The following is an 8,941-nucleotide window of genomic DNA, read 5'->3' on the forward strand; positions in this document are numbered from 1 at the left end:
AATATTTTTCTAGCGATATAAGAAGTCGGCTGTGCTAGTAGATTATTAGGGCCCAAGCGAAAATTCGCGCAGGGCCCTCTTGTTCTTCTAAGGATTATTATTAGGGCCCAAGCGAAAATTCGCGCAGGGCCCTCTTGTTCTTCTAAGGATTATTATTAGGGCCCAAGCGAAAATTCGCGCAGGGCCCTCTTGTTCTTCTAAGGATTATTATTATTTTTTTTTTTTTTTTTTTTTTTTTTTTTTTTCCGTCTTCCGGGGCTTTTTGGGGGCCTTAACATGCTCAAAAACTCTTGAAAATTGGCACACACATTGGAATCCGCGGCCATTAGGACGCCGGAGAGGCTGGTACCCGGGCGTGGCAGGGGGGCTCGACAGCGCCCCCTTGAAAAAAGTCTGAAAATTTGGTCCATATATTAAACACGCTTGCACGTATTAGTATGAAACTCAGTACACATATAGACCTCATCGGGCCGAACAACTTTCGTGCTCTAAGTTAAACACCACGCCAACAGGAAGTCAGCTATTAAGGGTTGTTTGAAAAACGCATGCTCTGGAATTTGATATACTCCTCCTAGACGATTAATCCGATCGCCACCAAACTCGGTCAGCATGAAGTCAAGACACTGATGATTAAAAATTGCCAGGGGATTTTTGATATCTCGAACGGTTTGGCCGTGGCGAGGCAACGAATTTATGGCGAGAAAAAGGAAACAGGAAATGTGTTATAACGTCTGCATACATATATTGATCTTTATGAAACTTCACGAGTGTGTTCGTTATAGGAGTCTGATCACATGGATGTGACTATTGTGAGTCAAAGTTATAGCGCCACCAACTGGCAGCAGGAAGTGTATCACTTTTTGAAATGTTTTGAGATCACCCTCTTATTTTTACCTGATTTGCTTCAAACTTCATCAGTGTAATGTCAATACACAGCAGATGTAGACCTATGACAGGATTTTTGATATTTGAAATATTGTTGCCATGGCAACAGGTCAAACTGTAATAATATTCTTGAGTGTTTTTGAGGCTCTTAACATGCTTCAAATTGCATGAAACTCGACACACACATCAATATTGTCAACCAGTAGACATGGACAAAGCCATAGAAATGGGCGTGGTGGAGGGGCTCAGTAGCGCCACCTTTTGACAAAAGTGGGGGGTTAGTTTTTCCTACAATCACCAAACTCGGTACACATATTGTTCTCATCAAGCCGGACAATTTTCTAATTTACATTCATTAGCTCCGACCAACAGGAAGTCAGCTATTTTGGTTTGAATGTTAATTTTTTGAAAAAAACAGGCTATGAATTTTATACTACTGCTCCTACAGGGTTTATCCAATTTACACCAAACTTTTTTTAACTTGTTGCTAACACATTGAAGTTGTTTAATTGCAAACGGATTTTGGATATCTCAAACGGTTTGGCCGTGGCGAGGCAACGAATTTATGGCAAGAAAAGGGAAACAAAGTGTTATAACTTCTGCATACATTAATTGATTTTGATGAAACTTCGGCTTAGTCTTCGTTGTACAAGGCTGATCACATGGATGTGACTATTGTGATTCAAAGTAATAGCGCCACCAACTGGAAGCAGAAAATGTGTCACTTTCAGCATACATTGAGATCACCCTCTTATTTTTACCTGATTTGCTTCAAAATTCATCAGAATAATGTTAAAACTTGGCACATGTAATCCTTTGAAAATGGGCAGGGAGGAGGGGCTCTATAGTGGCACCTTGTAGTGCAGTAAATGTGGAGTGAATTTGACATAGTCCTTTGATGTTTAACCGTTTTAAGTGCCTATTGCCCGCTGTGCACAGTTGCCCTGAAGCCACCGGGGTGGCGGTGCCACCGGGCTTGGGCCCGCCATCGCTGCTCGTTATTTTTTTTTTTTTTTTTTTTTTTTTTTTTTTTTCCGTCTTCCGGGGCTTTTTGGGGGCCTTAACATGCTCAAAAACTCTTGAAAATTGGCACACACATTGGAATCCGCGGCCATTAGGACGCCGGAGAGGCTGGTACCCGGGCGTGGCAGGGGGGCTCGACAGCGCCCCCTTGAAAAAAGTCTGAAAATTTGGTCCATATATTAAACACGCTTGCACGTATTAGTATGAAACTCAGTACACATATAGACCTCATCGGGCCGAACAACTTTCGTGCTCTAAGTTAAACACCACGCCAACAGGAAGTCAGCTATTAAGGGTTGTTTGAAAAACGCATGCTCTGGAATTTGATATACTCCTCCTAGACGATTAATCCGATCGCCACCAAACTCGGTCAGCATGAAGTCAAGACACTGATGATTAAAAATTGCCAGGGGATTTTTGATATCTCGAACGGTTTGGCCGTGGCGAGGCAACGAATTTATGGCGAGAAAAAGGAAACAGGAAATGTGTTATAACGTCTGCATACATATATTGATCTTTATGAAACTTCACGAGTGTGTTCGTTATAGGAGTCTGATCACATGGATGTGACTATTGTGAGTCAAAGTTATAGCGCCACCAACTGGCAGCAGGAAGTGTATCACTTTTTGAAATGTTTTGAGATCACCCTCTTATTTTTACCTGATTTGCTTCAAACTTCATCAGTGTAATGTCAATACACAGCAGATGTAGACCTATGACAGGATTTTTGATATTTGAAATATTGTTGCCATGGCAACAGGTCAAACTGTAATAATATTCTTGAGTGTTTTTGAGGCTCTTAACATGCTTCAAATTGCATGAAACTCGACACACACATCAATATTGTCAACCAGTAGACATGGACAAAGCCATAGAAATGGGCGTGGTGGAGGGGCTCAGTAGCGCCACCTTTTGACAAAAGTGGGGGGTTAGTTTTTCCTACAATCACCAAACTCGGTACACATATTGTTCTCATCAAGCCGGACAATTTTCTAATTTACATTCATTAGCTCCGACCAACAGGAAGTCAGCTATTTTGGTTTGAATGTTAATTTTTTGAAAAAACAGGCTATGAATTTTATACTACTGCTCCTACAGGGTTTATCCAATTTACACCAAACTTTTTTTAACTTGTTGCTAACACATTGAAGTTGTTTAATTGCAAACGGATTTTGGATATCTCAAACGGTTTGGCCGTGGCGAGGCAACGAATTTATGGCAAGAAAAGGGAAACAAAGTGTTATAACTTCTGCATACATTAATTGATTTTGATGAAACTTCGGCTTAGTCTTCGTTGTACAAGGCTGATCACATGGATGTGACTATTGTGATTCAAAGTAATAGCGCCACCAACTGGAAGCAGAAAATGTGTCACTTTCAGCATACATTGAGATCACCCTCTTATTTTTACCTGATTTGCTTCAAAATTCATCAGAATAATGTTAAAACTTGGCACATGTAATCCTTTGAAAATGGGCAGGGAGGAGGGGCTCTATAGTGGCACCTTGTAGTGCAGTAAATGTGGAGTGAATTTGACATAGTCCTTTGATGTTTAACCGTTTTAAGTGCCTATTGCCCGCTGTGCACAGTTGCCCTGAAGCCACCGGGGTGGCGGTGCCACCGGGCTTGGGCCCGCCATCGCTGCTCGCAGCTATATTTATTATTTTTTTTTTATTTTTTTTTTTTATTTTTTTTCCGTCTTCCGGGGCTTTTTGGGGGCCTTAACATGCTCAAAAACTCTTGAAAATTGGCACACACATTGGAATCCGCGGCCATTAGGACGCCGGAGAGGCTGGTACCCGGGCGTGGCAGGGGGGCTCGACAGCGCCCCCTTGAAAAAAGTCTGAAAATTTGGTCCATATATTAAACACGCTTGCACGTATTAGTATGAAACTCAGTACACATATAGACCTCATCGGGCCGAACAACTTTCGTGCTCTAAGTTAAACACCACGCCAACAGGAAGTCAGCTATTAAGGGTTGTTTGAAAAACGCATGCTCTGGAATTTGATATACTCCTCCTAGACGATTAATCCGATCGCCACCAAACTCGGTCAGCATGAAGTCAAGACACTGATGATTAAAAATTGCCAGGGGATTTTTGATATCTCGAACGGTTTGGCCGTGGCGAGGCAACGAATTTATGGCGAGAAAAAGGAAACAGGAAATGTGTTATAACGTCTGCATACATATATTGATCTTTATGAAACTTCACGAGTGTGTTCGTTATAGGAGTCTGATCACATGGATGTGACTATTGTGAGTCAAAGTTATAGCGCCACCAACTGGCAGCAGGAAGTGTATCACTTTTTGAAATGTTTTGAGATCACCCTCTTATTTTTACCTGATTTGCTTCAAACTTCATCAGTGTAATGTCAATACACAGCAGATGTAGACCTATGACAGGATTTTTGATATTTGAAATATTGTTGCCATGGCAACAGGTCAAACTGTAATAATATTCTTGAGTGTTTTTGAGGCTCTTAACATGCTTCAAATTGCATGAAACTCGACACACACATCAATATTGTCAACCAGTAGACATGGACAAAGCCATAGAAATGGGCGTGGTGGAGGGGCTCAGTAGCGCCACCTTTTGACAAAAGTGGGGGGGTTAGTTTTTCCTACAATCACCAAACTCGGTACACATATTGTTCTCATCAAGCCGGACAATTTTCTAATTTACATTCATTAGCTCCGACCAACAGGAAGTCAGCTATTTTGGTTTGAATGTTAATTTTTTGAAAAAACAGGCTATGAATTTTATACTACTGCTCCTACAGGGTTTATCCAATTTACACCAAACTTTTTTTAACTTGTTGCTAACACATTGAAGTTGTTTAATTGCAAACGGATTTTGGATATCTCAAACGGTTTGGCCGTGGCGAGGCAACGAATTTATGGCAAGAAAAGGGAAACAAAGTGTTATAACTTCTGCATACATTAATTGATTTTGATGAAACTTCGGCTTAGTCTTCGTTGTACAAGGCTGATCACATGGATGTGACTATTGTGATTCAAAGTAATAGCGCCACCAACTGGAAGCAGAAAATGTGTCACTTTCAGCATACATTGAGATCACCCTCTTATTTTTACCTGATTTGCTTCAAAATTCATCAGAATAATGTTAAAACTTGGCACATGTAATCCTTTGAAAATGGGCAGGGAGGAGGGGCTCTATAGTGGCACCTTGTAGTGCAGTAAATGTGGAGTGAATTTGACATAGTCCTTTGATGTTTAACCGTTTTAAGTGCCTATTGCCCGCTGTGCACAGTTGCCCTGAAGCCACCGGGGTGGCGGTGCCACCGGGCTTGGGCCCGCCATCGCTGCTCGCAGCTATATTTATTTTTTTTTTTTTTTTTTTTTTTTTTTTTTTTTTTCCGTCTTCCGGGGCTTTTTGGGGGCCTTAACATGCTCAAAAACTCTTGAAAATTGGCACACACATTGGAATCCGCGGCCATTAGGACGCCGGAGAGGCTGGTACCCGGGCGTGGCAGGGGGGCTCGACAGCGCCCCCTTGAAAAAAGTCTGAAAATTTGGTCCATATATTAAACACGCTTGCACGTATTAGTATGAAACTCAGTACACATATAGACCTCATCGGGCCGAACAACTTTCGTGCTCTAAGTTAAACACCACGCCAACAGGAAGTCAGCTATTAAGGGTTGTTTGAAAAACGCATGCTCTGGAATTTGATATACTCCTCCTAGACGATTAATCCGATCGCCACCAAACTCGGTCAGCATGAAGTCAAGACACTGATGATTAAAAATTGCCAGGGGATTTTTGATATCTCGAACGGTTTGGCCGTGGCGAGGCAACGAATTTATGGCGAGAAAAAGGAAACAGGAAATGTGTTATAACGTCTGCATACATATATTGATCTTTATGAAACTTCACGAGTGTGTTCGTTATAGGAGTCTGATCACATGGATGTGACTATTGTGAGTCAAAGTTATAGCGCCACCAACTGGCAGCAGGAAGTGTATCACTTTTTGAAATGTTTTGAGATCACCCTCTTATTTTTACCTGATTTGCTTCAAACTTCATCAGTGTAATGTCAATACACAGCAGATGTAGACCTATGACAGGATTTTTGATATTTGAAATATTGTTGCCATGGCAACAGGTCAAACTGTAATAATATTCTTGAGTGTTTTTGAGGCTCTTAACATGCTTCAAATTGCATGAAACTCGACACACACATCAATATTGTCAACCAGTAGACATGGACAAAGCCATAGAAATGGGCGTGGTGGAGGGGCTCAGTAGCGCCACCTTTTGACAAAAGTGGGGGGGTTAGTTTTTCCTACAATCACCAAACTCGGTACACATATTGTTCTCATCAAGCCGGACAATTTTCTAATTTACATTCATTAGCTCCGACCAACAGGAAGTCAGCTATTTTGGTTTGAATGTTAATTTTTTGAAAAAACAGGCTATGAATTTTATACTACTGCTCCTACAGGGTTTATCCAATTTACACCAAACTTTTTTTAACTTGTTGCTAACACATTGAAGTTGTTTAATTGCAAACGGATTTTGGATATCTCAAACGGTTTGGCCGTGGCGAGGCAACGAATTTATGGCAAGAAAAGGGAAACAAAGTGTTATAACTTCTGCATACATTAATTGATTTTGATGAAACTTCGGCTTAGTCTTCGTTGTACAAGGCTGATCACATGGATGTGACTATTGTGATTCAAAGTAATAGCGCCACCAACTGGAAGCAGAAAATGTGTCACTTTCAGCATACATTGAGATCACCCTCTTATTTTTACCTGATTTGCTTCAAAATTCATCAGAATAATGTTAAAACTTGGCACATGTAATCCTTTGAAAATGGGCAGGGAGGAGGGGCTCTATAGTGGCACCTTGTAGTGCAGTAAATGTGGAGTGAATTTGACATAGTCCTTTGATGTTTAACCGTTTTAAGTGCCTATTGCCCGCTGTGCACAGTTGCCCTGAAGCCACCGGGGTGGCGGTGCCACCGGGCTTGGGCCCGCCATCGCTGCTCGCAGCTATATTTATTATTTTTTTTTTTTTTTTTTTTTTTTTTTTTTTTTTTCCGTCTTCCGGGGCTTTTTGGGGGCCTTAACATGCTCAAAAACTCTTGAAAATTGGCACACACATTGGAATCCGCGGCCAACAGGGCCGGGCAGAAGCTGGTACCCGGGCGTGGCAGGGGGCTCAACAGCGCCCCCTTGAAAAAGGTCTGAAAATTTGGTCCATATATTAAACACGCTTGCACGTATTAGTCTGAAACTCGGTACACATATAGACCTCATCGGGCCGAACAACTTTCGTGCTCTAAGTTAAACGTCACGCCAACAGGAAGTCAGCTATTAAGGGTTGTTTGAAAAACGCATGCTCTGGAATTTGATATACTCCTCCTAGACGATTAATCCGATCGCCACCAAACTCGGTCAGCATGAAGTCAAGACACTGATGATTAAAAATTGCCAGGGGATTTTTGATATCTCGAACGGTTTGTCCGTGGCGAGGCAACGAATTTATGGCGAGAAAAAGGAAACAGGAAATGTGTTATAACGTCTGCATACATATATTGATCTTTATGAAACTTCACAAGTGTGTTCGTTATAGGAGTCTGATCACATGTATGTGACTATTGTGAGTCAAAGTTATAGCGCCACCAACTGGCAGCAGGAAGTGTATCACTTTTTGAAATGTTTTGAGATCACCCTCTTATTTTTACCTGATTTGCTTCAAACTTCATCAGTGTAATGTCAATACACAGCAGATGTAGACCTATGACAGGATTTTTGATATTTGAAATATTGTTGCCATGGCAACAGGTCAAACTGTAATAATATTCTTGAGTGTTTTTGAGGCTCTTAACATGCTTCAAATTGCATGAAACTCGACACACACATCAATATTGTCAACCAGTAGACATGGACAAAGCCATAGAAATGGGCGTGGTGGAGGGGCTCAGTAGCGCCACCTTTTGACAAAAGTGGGGGGGTTAGTTTTTCCTACAGTCACCAAACTCGGTACACATATTGTTCTCATCAAGCCAGACAATTTTCTAATTTACATTCATTAGCTCCGACCAACAGGAAGTCAGCTATTTTGGTTTGAATGTTAATTTTTTGAAAAAACAGGCTATGAATTTTATACTACTACTCCTACAGAGTTTATCCAATTTACACCAAACTTTTTTTAACTTGTTGCTAACACATTGAAGTTGTTTAATTGCAAACGGATTTTGGATATCTCAAACGGTTTGGCCGTGGCGAGGCAACGAATTTATGGCAAGAAAAGGGAAACAAAGTGTTATAACTTCTGCATACATTAATTGATTTTGATGAAACTTCGGCTTAGTCTTCGTTGTACAAGGCTGATCACATGGATGTGACTATTGTGATTCAAAGTAATAGCGCCACCAACTGGAAGCAGAAAATGTGTCACTTTTAGCATACATTGAGATCACCCTCTTATTTTTACCTGATTTGCTTCAAAATTCATCAGAATAATGTTAAAACTTGGCACATGTAATACTTTGAAAATGGGCAGGGAGGAGGGGCTCTATAGCAGCACCTTGTAGTGCAGTAAATGTGGAGCGAATTTGACATAGTCCTTTGATGTTTAACCGTTTTAAATGCCTATTGCCCGCTGTGCACAGTTGCCCTGAAGCCACCGGGGTGGCGGTGCCACCGGGCTTGGGCCCGCCATCGCTGCTCGCAGCTATATTTTACAAATTATAGTCCATTACTGAATACAAATTACATGATAAAAATTGTAGTTAGTAATATAATCTATTACATTACACATTTTTAGGTATTATAATCTGACTACTTTTGATTACTTTTAGATTACTTTTGATGTAACTTGTTTACAACATTGATTTAAATAGTATAATCTTGTACCATATTAAAAAAAAAAACAAAGCAAAAGAAAAATGATTCTTTCTTTCTTTCTTTTTTGATCAACAAAATGAAGTGCATTAAAACATTACGTCAGGGTTTTTCCTCTCTAGGTTTTGGGAAGGAACTGCAGGGTTCATAAATTT

The sequence above is a fragment of the Megalobrama amblycephala genome, linkage group LG10 (assembly GCF_018812025.1).
Source record: "Megalobrama amblycephala isolate DHTTF-2021 linkage group LG10, ASM1881202v1, whole genome shotgun sequence".
Classification (NCBI taxonomy): Eukaryota; Metazoa; Chordata; class Actinopteri; order Cypriniformes; family Xenocyprididae; genus Megalobrama; species Megalobrama amblycephala.